The sequence below is a fragment of the Gorilla gorilla genome, chromosome 21 (assembly GCF_029281585.2).
Source record: "Gorilla gorilla gorilla isolate KB3781 chromosome 21, NHGRI_mGorGor1-v2.1_pri, whole genome shotgun sequence".
Lineage (NCBI taxonomy): Eukaryota > Metazoa > Chordata > Mammalia > Primates > Hominidae > Gorilla > Gorilla gorilla.
The window spans coordinates 27,904,378-27,923,329 of record NC_073245.2 but is presented as its reverse complement, the minus strand read 5'-3'; the positions used below and the strand labels follow the sequence as shown (position 1 = coordinate 27,923,329).

General features: G+C 44.0%; 1 pseudogene; it reads right to left on the bottom strand.

Annotated features, from left to right (window-relative positions):
- Positions 1–17,644: 17,644 nt before the first annotated feature.
- On the bottom strand, positions 17,645–17,744 carry LOC115931818 (uncharacterized; annotated as a pseudogene).
- Between the last annotated feature and the right edge of the window lie 1,208 nt (positions 17,745–18,952).

Below are 18,952 nucleotides of genomic sequence, written 5' to 3'. Positions count from 1 at the left end.
TGGAGTGCAGTGGTGCGATCATGCAGCCTCAACCTCCCAGGCTCAAGCGACCCTCCCACCTCAGCCTCTGGAGTAGCTGGAACTGTAGGCTGCACTACCATGCCCAGCTATTTTTTTTTTTTTTTTAATAGAGACAGGGTCTCACTATGTTGCCTAGGCTGGTCTCGAACTCCTGGCTTCAGTGATCCTCCTGCTTCAGCCTCCCAAAGTGCTGGGATTACAGGTGTGAGCCACTGTGCCTGGCCGGTTTCTTCCTTTTTAGTGCTGAATAGTAGTCCATGATATAAAAGTACTATCTTTTTTAGAACCATTTCCCATTAAAGGAATTAGGTTTCTTTCTAGTTTGGGCTGTTGAGAATAAGGCTGCTATAATCATTCATGTATAAGTTCATATCTGAACTGAAGTTTTTATTCTCTGGGATAATTACCCAAGAGTGAAATTGTTGGGTCATATGGGAGTTGCATGTTTAGATTTTTCTTTTTTAAAGAAACTGTCAAACTGTTTTCCAGGGGGCTATTTCATTTTACATTCCCACCTGCAATGTATGAGGGATCCGTTTTCTCCACATCCTCACCAGCATTTGATGTTGTCCCTATTCTATTTTGTATTTTAGCCATTCTGATAGATGTGTATAATATCGCATAGTGGTTTCAATTTGCATCTCCCTGATGGCTGACATTGTTGAGCATCTTTTCATGTATTTATTGTTATCTGTACATCCTCTTCAGAGAAATATCTCTTCATATTTTTTGCCCATTTTATTCTAACTAGATGGCTTATTTTCATACCGTTGAGTTTTAGGGATTCCTTATGTTTTCTAAATACTTGTCCTTTGTTGAATAAGTGACTCACAAATATTATCTCCTAGTTTATAGCTTGCCTTTCACCCTCTCAACAGTGTCTTTCACAGAGCAAAATAACAATAACAATAATAATAATAATAATAATAGTTTTCTGAGACAGGGTCTCACTTTACCACCCAGACTGGAGTGCAGTGGTGTGATCACAGCTCACTGCAGCCTCAGACTCCTGGGCTCAAGCGATCCACCCACCTCAGCTTTCCATGTAGCTGGGACTACAGGCACATGCCAGCATGTCTGGCTAATTTTAAAATTTTTTGTAGAGATGGGATTTTGCCATGTTGCCCAGGCTGGTCTTGAACTCCTAGCCTCAAGCGATCCTCCTGCTTTGGCCTCCCAAAGTGCCAGGATACAGGTATAAGCCACTGCACCCAGCCCAGAGCAAAAAGTTTTAATTTTGATAAAGTTCAATATACAGTTTTTTTCCTTTTACAGATAGTGCTTTTGCTATCAAGTGTAAGCCCTAAACTCTGGAGATGTTCTTTGTTTATTTATAAAAGTATTATAGTTTTACATTTTTCATTTAAGTCTGCAATCCATTTTGAGTTAATTTTTGTAGAAGGTGTGGGGTTTAGGTGGGTCATTTTTTGCCTCTGGCTATCCAGTTGTCCCAGTATCACTTGATGAAAAGGCCAACTTTTCTTTTCTTTTCTTTTCTTTTTTTTTTTTTTTGAGATGGAGTCTCGCTCTGTTGCCCAGGCTAGAGTGCAGTGGCACAATCTCGGCTCACTGCAACCTCCACCTCCCAGGTTCAAGGAGTTCTCCTGCCTCAGCCTCCCGAGTAGCTGGGACTACAGGTGCCTGCCACCATGCCCGGCTAATTTTTTATTTGTAGTAGAGACGGGGTTTCACCATGTTGGCCAGGCTGGTCTCAAACTCCTGACCTTGTGATCCACCCGCCTCAGCCTCCCAAAGTGCTGGGATTACAGGCGTGAGCCACCGCGCCCGGCTGAAAAGGCCAGCTTTTCTTCATTGAATTGTTTTTGTGCCTTTGTCAAATATCAGTCGTGCATATTTTTGTACATCTAATTCTGGATACTCTGCTCTGTTCCATTGATCTATGTGTCTCTTCCTCCACCAGCACAACACAGTCTTGATTACTGTGGCTGTATTGTAAGTCTTGAAATCGGGTAGGCTGATTACTCCCATTTTATTTCTCTTTCTCAAAATTGTATTAGCTATTCTAGTTCTTTTGCCTTTCTGGATACATTTTAAACTAATGTTGTCTATATCTACAAAAAACTCTGCTGGGGTTTTGATGGGTATTTTTTTTAAACCTATGCAATTTTTATGGAGAACTGACATCTTTTCTATGATGAGTCTTCCAATTCATGAACATGTGATGACTCTCCATTTATTTAGATCTTTGATTTCTTTCACTGGCATTTTGTAGTTTCAGCCTACAGATCCTGTGCAAGTTTTTTTTTAATTTCTACTTTTGAGACAGGGTCTTGCTCTGTTGCCTAGGCCAGAGCGCAGTGGCACGAACACGGCTCACAGAGCCACCGTGCCGGCCGGAAAGTTTTGATAGATGTACATCTGAGTATTTTACTTTCTTTTTATGCAATCTGTGTTATCAAATTTATATGTGTAGAGCTGTTTGTAATATTTTCTTGTTATTCTTTCGATGTCTGCAATGTCTACTGATAGCCTCTGTTTTATTCCCGATATTGGTAATTTGTGTTTTCCTTTTTTCTTTCTCAGTCTTGGTAAAGTTTTGACAATTTTGTTGATTTTCTCCAAGAATCAACTCCTTGTTTTATTGGCTTTATTTTTTTTTTTTTTTTTTTGTTTCCATTAAGTTCTGCTTTTATTATTTTCTTTCTTCTATTTGCTTGGAGTTTATTTTGCTCTTCTTTTTTTAAGTTCTTGAGGTGGGACCTTACATTGTTGCTTTGAGACTTTTGATCTTTTTTTTTTTTTTTTTTTTGACGGAGTCTCGCTCTGTCACCCAGGCTGGAGCGCAGTGGCGTGATCTCGGCTCACTGCAAGCTCCGCCTCCCAGGTTCACGCCATTCTCCTGCCTCAGCCTCCCGAGTAGCTGGGACTACAGGCGCCCGCCACCACGCCTGGCTAATTTTTTGTATTTTTAGTAGAGATGGGGTTTCACCGTGTTAGCCAGGGTGGTCTCAATCTCTTGACCTCGTGATCCGCCTGCCTCGGCCTCCCCAAGTGTTGGGATTACAGGCGTGAGCCACCGCACCTGGCATGATCATTTTTTAAGAACACTTATTTTTTTTAACAGTTTAGCCAAAACTGAAGGGAAAGTACAGCTACCATATACCTCCTTCCTCCAACCCACAACACACAGTCTTCTGCGTCAGCAATACCCCGTACCAGGGTGGTAGATTTGTGACAATTGTTGAACCTACACTGACACATTGTTGTCACCCAAAGTCCAAGTTTACATTAGGGCTCACTGTTGGTATTATACATTCTTTGGGCTTTGACAAATGTATAATGACATGCATTCATCATTATAGTATCACACAGAATAGCTTCACTGCCCTAAAAATCCTGTATGCTCTGCCTGTTTACCCCTCCCTACCCTTCCCAAACCCTGGAGACCACTGAACTTTCTAGTGTCTCCATAGTTCGGCCTTTTCCTGAATGCCATATAGTTAGAATCATATAGCATGCGGCCTTTTCGGGTTGGCTTATTTCACTAAGTAATAAACATTGAAGATTCCTCTATTTATTTTCATAGCTTGAGAGTACATTCCTTTTTAGCCCTGAATAATATTCCGTTCTCTGGATGTACTGGTTTATTTACCCATTCACCTACTGAAGAACATCTTGGTTGCTTCCAACTTTTGGCAATTACAAATAAAGCTGCTATAAACGTCAATATGCAGGTTTTTGCACGGACACATTTTCAAGTCCTTTGAGTAAATACTAAGGAGTGTGATTGATGAAAATGGTATGGTAGGAGAATGGTTAGCTTTGTAAGAAACCTCATGAGGGGGGTTTTCTCCAGTCTTTACTGTGAGAAACCAGTAGAACTCCTGAAGGTAAAACTCACAAAAGTATGGCATGTGGCTGGGCGCGGTGGCTCATGCCTGCAATCCTGGCACTTTGGGAGGCCAAGGTGGGTGGATCACTTGAGGTCAGGAGTTTGAAACCAGCCTGATCAACATGGTGAAACCCCATCTCTACTAAAAATACAAAAATTGGCTGGGCGTGGTGGCACACGCCTGTTATCCCAGGTACTCAGGAGGTTGAGATGAGAGGATCACTTGAACCTGGGAGGTGGAGGTTGCAGTGAGCCGAGATTGTGCCACTGCATTCCAGCCTGGGTAACAGGGGGAGACCCTGTCTCAAAACAAACAAACAAAAAAACCCCCAAGAAACCAAAAGTATGGGCATGCCCTTCAAGACTGGCCCCATCCCCGGAATTTTAAACTCTTAGACTTGTCCACACTGAGCCTCCAGCAATTTGTAAATTGCAGTTTAGGCTTTCCTGTCCCTGTACTTGTTCGTAGCGAGGTCTCTGCACCTGTGACTCTGCAGTGATAAGTTGTGATTCTCTGTACGATCTGTCTGTCTCTCCAATTTTGGAGGCAGTGGTTTGCCCTGTGACCTCAATTCTGTGACAGATCTAAGAAGTTTTTTTTTTTTGAGACAGTCTCACTCTGTCACCCAGTCAATCTTGGCTTACTGCAGGTTTGACCCCCTCAGACTCAAGCAATCTTCCCACTTCAGCCTCCTAAGTAGTTGGGACTACAGGCAGACGTCACCACACCCAGCTTATTTTTATTTTTTATTTTTGTAGAGACGGGGGTCTCCCTATGTTTCCCAGGCTGGTCTCGAACTCCTGAGCTCAAGCAGTCTTCCCACCTCAGCCTCCCAAAGTGCTGGGATTACAGGCATGACCCACTGCAACCGGCCAAGAGTTGTTGATTTTTAGTTTGTTCAGTTTTTTTAACTTATTAAGATGGAGTCATGACTTCCAAGTTCCTCATATGTCCTACTGAAAACTGGAAGGAAGTTTCTTTTCCTGTTTTTAAAGTTTTGGTTCCTGTATTGGTTATCTACTGGCACAATGACGCTGCCTAATAAACAACTACAAAGTCTTAGTGACATATAAAAGTATCATCTGTTTTTAGTCACAAGTCTACCAGTTGGTTGGTTGGTTGATTTGTTCTGCTGATTTATATTGGGCTCTGCTGACTTTGCCTGGGATCATTCACTTGTAGAAAGGCAGCTGGTGGTTAGTTGGGGCTGGCGGAGCTTTTAGGACTCAGCTGGTATTACTTGGCTCTGCTTCATGTGGTCTCTTATCCTCCATCAGGCAGGCCAGATTGGGCTGTTCTCAGGATGGCTGGGCAGGGTTCTGCAACACAGCAGAAACCCCAGGCCTCCTGAGACCCAGGATCAGAACTGTATAATGTCACTTCTGCCTCATTTTGTTGGACAAAGCATGGCACGAGATCATCTCAGTGTGGTGAAATTATTATTATTATTTTGAGACAGAGTCTCACTTTGTCACCCAGGCTGGAGTGCAGTGGTGTGATCTCAGCTGCTCACTATAACCTCTGCCTCCCATGTTCAAGGGATTCTCATGCCTCAGGCTCACCAGGTAGCTGGGATTACAGGTGCACGCCACCACGCCCGGCTAAATTTTGTTGTTTTCTTTTTAGTAGAGATGGGGTTTCGCCATGTTCCCAGGCTGATCTCGAACTCCTGACCTCAAGTCATCTGCCCGCCTCGACCTCCCAAAAATGCTGGGATTACAGGCATCAGCCACTCTGCCCGGCTATGGTGAAATTATTAATTCAACCTCCTGGTAGAAGAAACTGGGGCTATCTTAGCAATACCTCACAGTTTCTGTCCTTGATTTTTAGAGGCTTTGTTCAAATATCCACTAATCTTTTGTTATTTTTTGTTTGATTTTTTAAAATCCATATGCATATTGTACTGGGGTCAAAATATAAATTTAAAAGTATTTATACCTTGTATTTGGAATTTATATACAATATTTCCTGCAATGTTATTTCATTTTATTTCCTGCAATACAATGAAAACATGGAAAATTCTAAGTGTCCCAATAATGAAAGAACCATTCAGTAAATTATGTTATTTATTAAATGGAATATTCAGCCATTGAGAATAATATCCTTGAAGTTTTAAATGCTCAAGATCTCGCTCTCTTTTTTTTTTTTTTTTTGAGATGGAGTCTTGCTCTGTTGCCCAGGCTGGAGTGCAATGGCACGATCTCAGCTCACTGCAACCTCTGCCTCCTGGTTGAAGTGATTCTCCTGCCTCAGCCTCCCAAGTAGCTGGGATTACAGGCACCTGCCACCACACCCGGCTAATTTTTTATATTTTTAGTAGAGATGGGGTTTCACCATGTTGGCGAGACTGGTCTCAAACTCCTGACCTCAAGTGACCTGCCAACCTCGGCCTCCCAGAGTGCTGGGATTACAGGTGTGAGGCACTGCACCTGGCCAAATGCTCAAGATCTCTTGTTGAGGGAGAGAAACAGGGTACAAAACTCCATACATAGTGAAATCCACCTAACGAAGCCCCCGAATCTCAGTGGCTTACCCAGCACAGTGTCCTTCCTACCAAGAGTCCCACTGGTCTGGTGCTCAACAACTGGGCTTGGTGCTCGGGGGTCTGTTATTCTAGGACTGCCATGAAGGAGCCGTGGCTGGCTGGGGCAAGCTCTTTCCATGGCAGATGGCAGGAGCATAAGAGAAGGAGGGGAACATGCAAGACTTCCTAAGGCCCAGCCTTGGGACAGGCACCCTGACACTTCTGCCAGCCTGTTGGTCAAAACAAGTCAATGGTCAAGCCCAAGGGCAATGTGGGCAGGGAACTCTTTTCCATGCCCTGGGTTGGGGTCAGGGAAGGCAGGAGGAGAAAATTCTTATTGGACAGTAAGACAATCTACCACACTTCTTCACAAACTCCTTCAGCTCCCTGGCCCCTCTCTCTTTGTAGAGCCCCATCCTGAATGAACACAAATATTTCCCTTCTCTACCTACATACCTGAGCAGCAGAATATTGCTGGAGAAAAGTTTGTAACTTAGCTAATCGGCTAATTTCTCTGTAAATGAATTATCTCAAGCATCAACTGGATACTAAACACGGCCTGCCTAACTTCTTTTCCCTCCATGGGTGTATGTATATTTGTGTTAGTTTGTTTATGGTGGTAAGAAAACATACAACACAAATTTTACCTCAGCCAGTTCTAAGTGTACAATTCAGTAGTGTTAAGTACATTCACATTGTTGTTGGACCAAGCTCCAGAATTTTTTCCTTTCCAAGCTGAAACTCTATTCCCGTTAAAAAACTCCCCATTGCCCACTCCTCCACAAAGCCCCTGCTAATCACCATTCTACTTTCTGCTTCTATGAATTTTATTACTCTAGAGATGTCACATACATGGAACCATACAGTATTTGTCTTTTTGTGGCTGGCTAATATCACTTAGCATAATGTCCTCAGAGTTCATTCATGATATAGCATGTGTCAGAATGTCTTTCCTTTTTCCTTTTTCTTTTCTTTTCTTTTTTTTTTTTTTTTTTTGAGATGGGGTCTTGTCTGTCACCTAGGCTGGAGTGTGGTGGCTCGGCTCACTGCAACCTCCGCCTCCCAGGTTCAAGTGATTCTCCTGTCTCAGCCTCCTGAGTAGCTGGGATTAAAGGCATGCACCACCACACCTGGCTAATTTTTGTATTTTTAGTAGAGACAGGGTTTTACCATGTGGCCAGGCTGGTCTTGAACTCCTGACCTCAGGTGATCCACCTGCCTCAGCCTTGCAAAATGCTGGGATAACAGGCGTGAGCCACCACACCCAACTGTTCTTCCTTTTTAAGGCTGAATAATATTCCACTGTGTATTCTATATTTTGTTTATTCGTACATCGACAGACAATTGAGTTGCTTCCAGCTCTTGGCTATTGTGAATAGTGCTGCTGTGAACCAGGGTGTATGAATGTCTCTTAAAAGTTCTGATTTCAATTCTTTTGAGTATAAACCCAGAAGTGAACTTGGTGGATCATATGGTAATTCTATTTTAATTTTTTGAGGAACCACAATACTGTTTTCCACAGTTTACACTCCCACTAACAGTGTGCCTAGCTTTTTATATTTCTCCAGGAAGCCTACTTTGCCACTGCCACCAATGACTTTGTCATACTTTCTCTTCCTCCAAACTCCCCTCCACTCTTCTACTCTTACAGTTTCACCCACAGATGCTGCCTTATTTTATTGAGAAGAAGACCATCAAATCCAAAAAGAAGCCATCAAATCCAAACACACTCCTTCTCCCGATTTCAGACCATATTCATTGTCAGCATCTTCTCCTTCTCGTCTGTTACGACCAGCGAAACGCGTCTGCTCCCCGTCAGGGCAAATCCCTTCGCCTGTGCTCTGACTCCACCTCTCTTGCCAACTCAAGACTTCATTACTTCATTCATCTTTCTAATTTCCTTCCCCGTCCAAATTTCCTTCCAATTTCTATCACCCATCTACTGGTTCCTTTTTGTCAGCATTTAAGTAGGCTGAGTGTTGTCCACCTTTAGCAGAGATTCACCCTTAAGAGTTCATATCATCTCTGTGATATTCTTGCCAAGAATGTTTAACCTGAATCCAATCATGACAAAAAAATCAGGACAATCCAGAATGTGGGACATGCTACGTGACAACCAGCCCAAACTCTCCAATGTCAGTGGCATGAAAGACAGAAAAATACAGGGGACTGTTTCTGATTAAAGGAGACTACAGAGATGTGGCAACCAAATGGAATGCATGACTCTTGATCGGATGCTGGACCAGAAAAAAAGCTACAAAGGACATTTTTAAACATTTGGGGAAATGTGAATGTGGTCTCTTTATTAGATAACTTTGATGCTAAATTTCTTTGAGTGGGATATATCATGAGGTCATGTGGGAGAATGAGCTCGTTCTTAGGAAAAGCATGCTGATATACAGGGGGGTCTGCAACTTTATTTCCAATGATTTACCCCAAAGTGAATACATGCGGGTATGTGCATGGGAATTAAATGCGACAAAGGGTTGACAAATGATTAGTTAAAGTGAAGGGTACAGAAGTGTTCATTGTTCTATCCTTTCAACTTTTCTGTAGGTTTTTCATTTTTCAAAATAAAAAGTTGAGCAGGAAAAGAACCTTTCTTTTTTTTTGTTTTAAGACGGAGTCTTGTTCTGTCACCCGGGCTGGAGTGCAGTGGCACGATCTCGGCTTACTGCAAGCTCTGCCTCCCAGGTTCAAGCAATTTTGTATTTTTAGTAGAGACAGGGTTTCACCACGTTGGCCAGGATGGTCTCAAACTCCTGACCTCAGGTGATCTGCTCCCCTCGGCCTTCCAAAGTGTTAGGATTACAGGTGTGAGCCACTGCGCCTGGCTAAGAACTTTTCTTTGAGCTATATCTGCCTATAGCTACATCCAATTTATCTGCTGGTCTTCTCAGTTAAACTTCTGAAGTCATTGACACTCAGTGCTCCCACTGCCTCACCTCCCATCCACCAGTGGTTTCTGCCCCCACTGCTGCCTTGAAACTGCTCTTATCAGGGCCCAGACAATCTCCATGCTGGCAATTCCAATGGTGGTGTTCCACATAGGTGGCTGCTTCCTCATCCTTGAAACAGTCTTGTCTGTTAGCCTCTGGGATAACTTATCTCTTGGATTTCCTTCTACCTCACTGATCTCTTTCACTCTTCTTTGCTTGTTCCCTTTTCTCCACCCAACCTGTAAATTTTGGGCTCCTTGGAGCTCAGGCTCTTCCTTCTTTAAATTCTCCTTTGCTGATGTCATCAATTTTTATCAATTTTAAAAAAACTGAGTTTGTTCCAGTAATACCCAAATATGTACCTCTAGGTTGGATCTTTCCCACACTTGACTACTTGACAACTCTCTTCTTGACACCACTCCTTGGATATTTCACAGACATCTCAGGTTTAACTTTTAGTCATTTTTTCATTAACTGAGCCTATATTGATTGAGCGCCTGCTGTGTACTAAGTAACTGTTCTAAACGCTGGGGACATAGGGAGAAAAAACCGTACGACTGTATCGTGAGAGCACATTCTAGCTGGAAGAGAAGGATGATAAGCAAATAAGTAAGAATTCATTTGTGGTCAGTGCTATGAAGAGAATAAAATAGGAAATATGTTAGATACATTGGATGGACTGTATATTTTGGATGATCAGAGAAGGCCTCTCTGAGCCTGATGCAGATGAACCCCAAAATTGGGGCTTAGCCTGGGAGGGTTATTGGCTTTGCTCAAGAAAGAATTCAAGAGTGAGTTGACAGTGAAAGAAAGCAAGTTTATTAGAGCAATAGTGTATAGCAAAATGGTGGCTCCGCAGACAGGGCAGGGCTGTCCCATAGACAGAGTAGCCCAGAGGAGCAGTGTACAGCAAAGTGGCTGCTCCACAGAGCAGTCCTGAGCAACAGTGGCAGTGTGAGGCAGCAGTAGCAATGTGGAGGAGGAATCAGAGCAGGAGCTACCGCTTGGATTGCTGGAGTTCTATTTATACCCACTGTTAATTATATGCGAATGAAGGGGTGAGTCATTCAGAATTTTCTAGAAAAAGGGTGGAGAGTTCCTGGAACCATATAAGGTAACTTCTGGGTCATTGCCACGGTACATTGCCATGGTATTTGTAAACTGTCACAGCACCGGTGGGAGTCTATTTAGTAATGAAAAATGAGGGCAGCCAGAGGTCACTTTTGCAGCCATGTACTGGTTTCAGCTGGCTTCTTTACTGCATCCTGTTTTTGTGTGTGTGAGTGTGTGTGCATATGACGGAGTCTCTCTCTGTCACTCAGGCTGGAGTGCAGTGGCACGATCTTGGCTCACTGCAACCTCCGCCTCCCGGGTTCAAGCAATTCTCCAGCCTCAGCCTCCTGAGTAGCTGGGATTACAGGCACGCGCACTGCACCCGGCTAATTTTTGTAGTTCTAGTAGAGACGGGGTTTCACTATGTTGGCCAGGCTGGTCTCGAACTCCTGACCTCAAGTGATCCGCCTGCCTTGGCCTCCCAAAGTGCTGGGATCGCAGACGAGAGCCACCATGCCCGGCCCTGCATCCTAGTTTTGATCAGCAGGGGCCTTACAGGTGCTCAGAAAATAAGTCCTGCTGATTTTCTACCTCAAAGAGACCAAGATGAGACCAAGATGAGAAGACAGGGCCAGAATAAACAGGTTTAGAGAGGAGGGCTCTAGGCTGAGGAGAAGGCTAGTTTCGACACCCTGAGGGAGGAATTGCTTGGCTCCAGAACTGAGATGTGTCCAGATCTAGTTTTTAATGTGTCCCCAGGACAAGAGCTTTGATCTCTTCTTTCTCTGGTTTGTATCTTTGAATTTCAGGCCATGTAAGACCTGCTCACCAACTCTGTCTGAAAAACCTTTGGTTGACCTGAATTTCTATTCTGGAATCTTCTTCAAATTAGCAGCAGCTTTTTCTCTGAGCTAGAAAGCACTTTGATTCTTTTATTGGCAACAAGTCAGGAATTTTAGAACAAGATGCAGGCATTTGTCAGCGTGTTACAGTCCTTCTTTTCCACATGCAAAGTGCAAATAATAATCCTGACATCTGCTTGAAGGGGAAAGGTTTCCATTGTCCAGTGAGTCTTGGGTCCCACCCCTAGCCCATCCTCTACCCTCCACAGCTGCCTTTGTTTTTCTGGAGGCTGGAGGAGATTGGGGAGACAGAGGTCTTGGGACTGACAGCTGACACAGGCTGTAAGCGTCCCTCTAAGCAAAGTAGAAAGGGTGACGACCTGACCCTGTTCTGTAACCTTCTCTGTAGAAAGTGCAGTGATGCTGACAAAGATGATGATAAAATCTCCTGCACCTCCCTCAGGGCTGAATCCCACTAGGCCTTGCTAATGAGGCACGATCCATCTTTTCCTAAATAGGGGGAAACCACTCCTTAAATGAATTACAATCACTCTTAGAACCTAGGGTTTTTTGTTTGTTTGTTTGTTTCTGAATGGGCAATATATTCATATCTTTCTAAAATTTAAAAAATAAAGATGAAAAAATTTCTAAAAATGTCTTCCCAAGTCCCTGTTCACAACTTCTTGGTTTTCATTCACCTCTATCCCCTGCCCTTCAAATGTGTAACCACTATTATCAGTTTCTTGTGTATCCTTGTGTGCGGCCCACTTGGAACTGAAGACTGCCATACATTCTGTCTCTGGGGCAGCTTCCACTTCCAGGAGAGGGACCAAGAATAAACCTACCACAAATCTTCTATTCAGGGGAGTTTCATGGCCATGAGGAAGACACAGAGACTATTTGCACCTGCATAAATAAACCTCATCACAAACTTCTAAAATACCCTGTTTCTTCTCCTAAAAACCCATTTGTAAATCTATTTGTTCTTCCCATGGTAGCCCTCCTATTCTCCTAAGGAATATAAGCCCCCAGTTCTAACCACTCCGTCACTGAGCACTTCTATGTGTCTGTGCATTCCCCAGGTAATTAAACTCTTTTTTCTTGCTAATCTGTCTTTTTTTTTTCAGTTTAATTTGCAATCCCCCAGTATTGAACCCGAGAGTAAAGTTTTTTTTTTTTAATTATTATTTATTTATTTATTTATTTTGAGACAGAGTCTCGCTCTGTCACCCAGGCTGGAGTGCAGTGGCATGATCTTGGCTCACTGCAAGCTCCACCTCCTGGGTTCACTCCCCAGCACCTGCAAAGACTTTATGGGGGAGGTGTATTTTAAATACAAAAATTAGCCAGGTGTGGTGGTGCATGCCTGTAGTCCCAGCTGCTTGGGAGGCTGAGGCACGAAAATCACTTAAACCTGGGAGGCAGAGATTGCAGTGAGCCAAGATTGTGTCACTGTACTCCAGCCTGGGTGACAGAGCAAATATATTCTTTTACACCCTACCCCATACACCTTTTTTAAAATTTTGAGACAAGATATTGCTCTGTCGCCTGTGCTGGAACGCAGTGGCACAATGACAGCTCACTGCAGCCTCAACCTCCTGGGCTCAAGCGACCTTCACACCTCGGCCTCCTGAGTAGCGGGGACTGCAGGCACACACCACCACACCCGACTTATTTTTGTATTTTTCGTAGAGATGGAATTTCGCCACGTTGGCCAGGCTGGTCTCAAACTCCTGAGCTCAAGCAATCCTCCTGCCTCGGCCTCCCAAAGTGCTGGGAGGTGTAAGCCTCCCACACCCAGCTTCCATACACATACCTTTAAAAAAAACCCCACAAATGATTTTGTACTGTAGGCTGAGTGCAGTGGCTCACACCTGTAATCCCAGCACTTTGGGAGGCCAAGGCGGGAGGATGACTTGAGGTCAGGAGTTTGAGACCAGCCTGGCCAACATGGCAAAACCCTGTCTCTACTAAAAATACAAAAATTAGCCGGGTGTGGTGGTGCGTGCCTGTAGTCCCAGCTGCCTGGGAGGCTGAGGCACGAAAATCTCTTGAACCTGGGAGGCGGAGATTGCAGTGAGCCAAGATTGTGTCGCTGTACTCCAGCCTGGGTGACAGAGCAAGACTCTGTCTCAAAAAAAAAAGGAAAAAGATTTTGTACTATATAACTGTTATGTGTCTTGCTTTCTTTTCACTTGATAAGATAACTCAGAAGACTTTCGATGTCTGTATATAGAGAGAATCCTGTTTTTTGTGCCTGAATAGTATCCACTGCATGCATGTGGCTATAATTTTTAAAATAGATATTAAATTATGAATAAAGTATAATAAATATGCAATCCCCTCCAAAATTCCTGTTGAAATGAAATCCCCAATGTACCAGTATTAAGAGGTATAGCCTTTGGGAGGTGATTAAGTCATGAGAGCTCTGCTCTTATGACTGGGATTAGCAGCCTTATGAAAGGGCTAGAGGTTGAAGGGAGCAGTCTCTTGTCCTTCCACTTTCTACCATGTGAGCACACAGCGGCAAGGTGCCATCTTGGAAGCAGAGAGCATCCCTCACCAGGCAGCAATGATGGAGCCTCAATCTTGGACTTTCCAGTCAACAGAGCTGTAATAAATACAATAAGTTTCAAGGCTGGGCCTGGTGGCTCATGCCTGTAACCCCAGCACTTTGGGAGGCCAAGGCAGGCAGATCACCTGAGCTCAGCAGCTTGAGACCAACCTGGGCAACATGGTGAAACCCTCTCTACCAAAAACACAAAAAATCAGCTGGATGTGGTGGTGTTCGCCTGTGGTCCCAGCTACTCGGGAGGCTGAGGTGGGAGGATAGCCTGAGCCTGGAAGATGAAGGTAGCAGTGAGACCCTGTCTCTAAATAAATAAATAAATTTCAAAATACCCAGTTTAAGGTATTTTCTTATAGCAACACAAATGGACTAAGATGAATATACATACTTAATACATATTAAGGCTGGGCATGGTGGCTGATGCCTGTAATCCCAGCACTTTGGGATGCTGAGGCTGATCACCTGAGGTTGGGAGTTCGAGACCAGCCTGGCCAACATGGTGAAGCCCCGTCTGTACTAAAAACACAAAAATTAGCTGGGCATAGTGGTGCACGTCTGTAATCCCAGCTACTTGGGAGGCTGAGACATGAGAATTGATTGAACCTGAGAGGCGGAGGTCACAGTGGGCCAAGATTGCGCCACTGCACTTCAACTTGGGCGACAGAACAAGACTCTGTCTCAAAAAAAAAAAAAAAAAAAAAAACGGCCATGTGAGGTGGCTCATGCCTGTAATTTCAGCCCTTTGGGAGGCCGAGGTGGGTGGATCACCTGAGGTGAGGAGTTCAAGACCAGCCTGGCCAACATGGCGAAACGCTGTCTCTATTAAAAATACAAAAAGTAGCTGGGTGTTGTGATGGGCACCTGTAATCCCAACTACTCGAGAGGCTGAGGCAGGAGAATCACTTGAATCTAGGAGGCAGAGGTTGCAGTGAGCCAAGATCATGCCATTGCACTTCAGCCTGGGCAACAAGAGTGAAACCCCATCTCAAAAAAACAAAACAAAACAAAACATATTAGTATTTATCTAATGGCCTTCTTGAGGGGCATTTGGGTCTGTTTTGATCAAACAGCATCACAATGAGGCAACAAATAACCAAGTACATACATGGTTTCATCCGTGTGCAAGTTTATCTGTAGCATAAATACCTCCTGTTGTATTTGTACCTCCAGTGTGCATTTGTAGTTTTGATAGTTTTTGCCAAACCAGCTCCTATGGAAGTCAAACCAAAGCACATTCCCACCAGCAATACAGGCAGATAGGAGAGACCGATTTGGTGGGGCAAGCCAGCGGCATCCCTAGGAATTTGGGGTGGGGAATTCACCTAGCTTATTTAGCTTTCCTCAGTGCAAACATACAGTAAACTTCTTATGGGAAAGGGGCTTGGGGACTTTTGGCACACCTTGTGCAGGGGCAGTGGTCAAATAGCAATATCTATCCCTGGGTAGGAATGAAGACGTGAGAGACAGTGTCAGGAGATTGAGGCCACCAGGTGGGTTTTCCCGGGGGTTCTCCTAGCAGCGTCCTGTTGGAGCCCACTCTCCTTCCCCAAGCTCCCTGACAAAGCTGCCGAAGGCTCCCTCTCTGCTCCCTCAGCCCAAGTTATCACCCCTCAACCCACCTTCAGAACTGGCCTCTCAGGAGTGACTTCTCCACTCGGGCCCCATCCTACAGCCCTCTCCAGGCATTAATCTTACTGGCTGGCCCCCTTGGCTCTTTTAACTCTCTGCTGTCTGTGGCCACCAAGCTTCTTACTTCTTTGACCCCCAGAGGACTTCATTCTGACCTCTGCCTGTGCATCTCTGCTCATTCTTCCTTTTCTATTCTTCAAGTTCGACAGCTCTTCACGGTTTTCACCTTGGTCCATTTCTCTTCTCATTCTGTGTGCTCTTCCTATTTTACTGTTTTATTATTTTTACCACAAAGTCTCTTATTTTTTTCTTTATTTTTCTTTATTTTATTTTATTCTTGTCCTTTTTTCTTTTTTGCTATTTGTTTTTTTTATATTTTTATTTTTGATTCATTTTATTTATTTATTTTTGAGACGGAGTCTTGCTCTGTCGCTCAGGCTGGAGTGCAATGGCACGATCTCGGCTCACTGCAACCTCCGCCTCCTGGGTTCAAGCGATTCTCCTTCCTCAGACTCCCGAGTAGCCGGGATTACAGGTGCCTGCCACCACGCCCGGCTAATTTTTTTTTTTTTTTTTTGTATTTTTAGTAGAGATAGGGTTTCACCATGTTGGCCACGCTGGTCTCGAACTCCTGACCTCAGGTGATCTACCCGCCTCAGCCTCCCAAAGTGCTGTTCTGGGGTTACAGGCGTAAGCCACCGTGCCGGCCAATTCATTTTAAATAAACGTTATTGAGGCATAATTTACATACAATAAAACTCATTCATACATTTTAAGCATTCAGTCGGACAACTTTTGACAAATGCATGCACCTAAACAAGATATAACACCTGTCCATCACCCCAGAAAGTGTTTTAGTCCCTCACTTGCAGTCACCTCAGTCCCAGTTCATTGTTGATCTGCTTTCTGTAACTATAAATTAGTTCTCTTTGTTTAAAAATTTTATATAAATGAATCATATGGTAGGCACTCTTGCATCCAGCTTTTATTTTACACAGTGATTTTAAGACTCATCCATGTTGTTGCATCTATTAGTAATTTCAATCTTTTTATTACTGTCCCTTTCTATGAAGAGAACAAATTTTGTTTACCCATTTCCTAGTTGATGGATTACTTGAATTGTTTCCAATTTTTAGCAATCGTGAATAAAGCTGTTACGCACATTTGGATACAAGCCTTTTAAAAAGACAACCTATTATTCCAATGTAGACTTCCACAAGCTTTTGAGCAATCAAATCAAACAGCATTATGGTGGCCACTAGCTACTTACGCCTATTCACATTTGTGTACAAGTCTTTTTGTGGGCCTATGTTTTTATGGTACTTCAGTAAATATATAACAGTAGAATTGCTGGGTCAAATGGTGGGTGTTTGTTTAGATTTAAAATAAACTCCAGTAGTTCTCCCAAGCAGTTGTACTATTTTATTTTATTTGTATCTTTATTTTTTGAGACAGGGTCTCACTCTATCACCCAGGCTGGAGAGCAGTAGCATGATCACAGCTCACTGCAGTCTCGACCTCCCTGGCTCAGGTGATTCTCCCACTTCAGCCTGCTGGGGTAGTTGGTATTACAGATGCATGCCACCACACCCAGCTAATTTTTTGTATTTTTAGTAGAGATGGGGTTTTGCCACATTGTCCAGGCTGGTCTCAAACTCCTGGGCTCAAGCAGTCTGCCCGTCTTGGCCTCCCAAAGTGCTGGGATTACAGACGTGAGCCACTGCATCCAGCCTGTACTATTTTAAGTTCTCGCCAGTGAGCTAGGAGTTTCAGCTGCCCTACATTCTAACCAATACTGGTATTACACATCTTTTTATTTTCAGCCATGCTTGTGGGTGTGAGGTAGCATATTACTGTGGTTTCATTCTGCATCTCCCTGAAGACTACTGAGGGTGAGCATCTCTTCCTGTGCGTGCTGGCCATTTGCATGTCCTTTGTGAAGTGTCTGTTCATGTCTTTTGCTCAGTTTTCACTGTTTGCCTTCCTATTAGTGAGTTGTATGGGTTCTTTATGTATTTGGAATGCAAATCCTTTTTCAGATACAGGTGCTGTGAACATTTTCTCCCAGTCTGTAGTTTGGCTTTTCACAGCAGGAAGTTTTCACCCTGATGAAGTCTGACCCTCTGCCGTGGTGGGCCTGACCTCCAGCCCCCACTCACTCCTTTGGGGTCTCCTTTAACTCATTCTTTTAAAAAAATTTTAAAATAATTTTTATTGATATGGAACTTTTCATGAATTTGTGTGTCATCCTTGCAGGGGCCATGCTAATCTTCTCTGTATTGTTCCAGTTTTATTTATTTATTTAGAGACAGAGTGTCACTCTGTTACCCAGGCTGGAGTACAGTGGCGTGATCTCGGCTCATTGAAACCTATGCCTCCTGAGTTCCTGCTTCAGCCTCCCGAGTAGCTGGAATTACAGGCATGCACCACCACGCCCGGCTAGTTTTCATAGTTTTAGTAGAAACGGGTTTCATCATGTTGGCCAGACTGGTCTCGAACTCCTGGCCTCAAGTGATCCGCCCACTTCAGCCTCCCAAAGTGCTGGGATTACAGACGTGAGCCACGGTGCCCGGCCTTCATTCCAATTTTATACATGTGCTGCCAAAGACAGCACTTTGACTCCTTTCAATCCTTTGCTTTCCTGCTTTGCACATCAGCTTGCCCAGCTCTTGCACCCAGTCTTGCATAAATCCCTTCTCAGTGCTCAATTTAAAAAAAAGAGAGAGGGTGGACGCTCCTTGAAAAGGAGAGACGATCTTTCAGTCATTCTCTCACAGTTCTTTCTCTTCCTCCCCATTTGCTCTCTCCTCCCCAGCCCTGCACATCATCTCTTCTTTTCATTCTCTTTACTCCTCCTTTACTTCCTCTCCCCTTCTAAGTCTCATCTATCTTGGGCCAAAAATTAGCTTTTTAAGGTAAAATCAGGTCCCCCTCCCCATAAAGGCTTTTATGCAAAGTGTTCTAACAAAAACGCCTCCAGCTTCAATATTGCCAGAACAAATTCTCAGGGCTAGGCACCTAGAACCTAAATTCTGCCGTACCAGGAACCCCAAATTGCAGTGTTATAGAAATGAAAAGAGACCCCAGACAGGTCAAATTGAGGAGATGGTATTTCTTCTCCTGTAATGCCCTCACCTGTGTGAGCTCCCTCTCCAGGTGTGTACCTCTTGTCAGATGAGACGATGAGAGTCTATGGCAATGCTAATTACTCTCACCTGCATCAGAGCCACTCACCTGGGTAGCTTTTAATTTCCCCCACTCTCTCCCAGAGCTTGGCTCTACCCATTAGACAGTTAGGCTCTGGTGGTTTTCAGAGTGTAGTCCCCAGAGCAGCCACATCTGCACCACCTGGAAACTTGCTAGAAATGCAGTTTCTAATTAGGTCCCACACTTCCACATGCATCAGAACCCCTGGCAGGGACTGTTAGAACAGTCAGAACAAAGATTGCTGGGGCTGGCCACAGAATTCAGTGGGTCTGAAGTGGGGCCTGAGAATGTGCATTTCTAACAGGTTCCCAGGT